The sequence below is a fragment of the Theobroma umbraticum genome, unplaced genomic scaffold, assembly GCF_002168275.2.
Source record: "Theobroma umbraticum cultivar Fairchild unplaced genomic scaffold, ASM216827v3 scaffold_86.0, whole genome shotgun sequence".
Taxonomy (NCBI): Eukaryota; Viridiplantae; Streptophyta; class Magnoliopsida; order Malvales; family Malvaceae; genus Theobroma; species Theobroma umbraticum.
This window is the reverse complement of record NW_018397263.1, coordinates 5,336,593-5,336,983: the sequence shown is the minus strand read 5'-3', so window position 1 is coordinate 5,336,983 and position 391 is coordinate 5,336,593. Positions and strand designations below refer to the sequence as shown.

The following is a 391-nucleotide window of genomic DNA, read 5'->3' as shown; positions in this document are numbered from 1 at the left end:
ATATAAAAAGTAAGAAAATAAAACAAAATAGATGAATAAATATTTTTTATTTATAACCATATTGTACGTATATTCGCATCAATATCCTAAAATAATAAACTTAATTTCAACTAACTTTTACAAAAGCCCTTTACCTTCCTTAATTGAAATATTATTTCTAAGCCCTTCACCCTAAACTTGTTTCTTATTCGACTTCCTTTTTGAACTTGTGTTTGGATAAATAGAAAGTTATGAATAAGGATAATAAGTTTTAAGGTTTAATATATAGGGTTGGACTCCGAAACCGAATAACAAGAATATAGTAACATAGGGATTAAAGTAGTACATTGATGTAAGCAATATGTTTTGTTTTCAATCTAACAACATTGTATTGTTTCTAAGTCTTTGTTGC

General features: G+C 25.8%; 1 pseudogene; it reads right to left on the bottom strand.

Moving 5' to 3' along the window:
- The window catches only part of LOC149526937 (uncharacterized), a 1,941-nt pseudogene that overhangs the window by 1,433 nt on the left and 117 nt on the right, over positions 1 to 391 (bottom strand).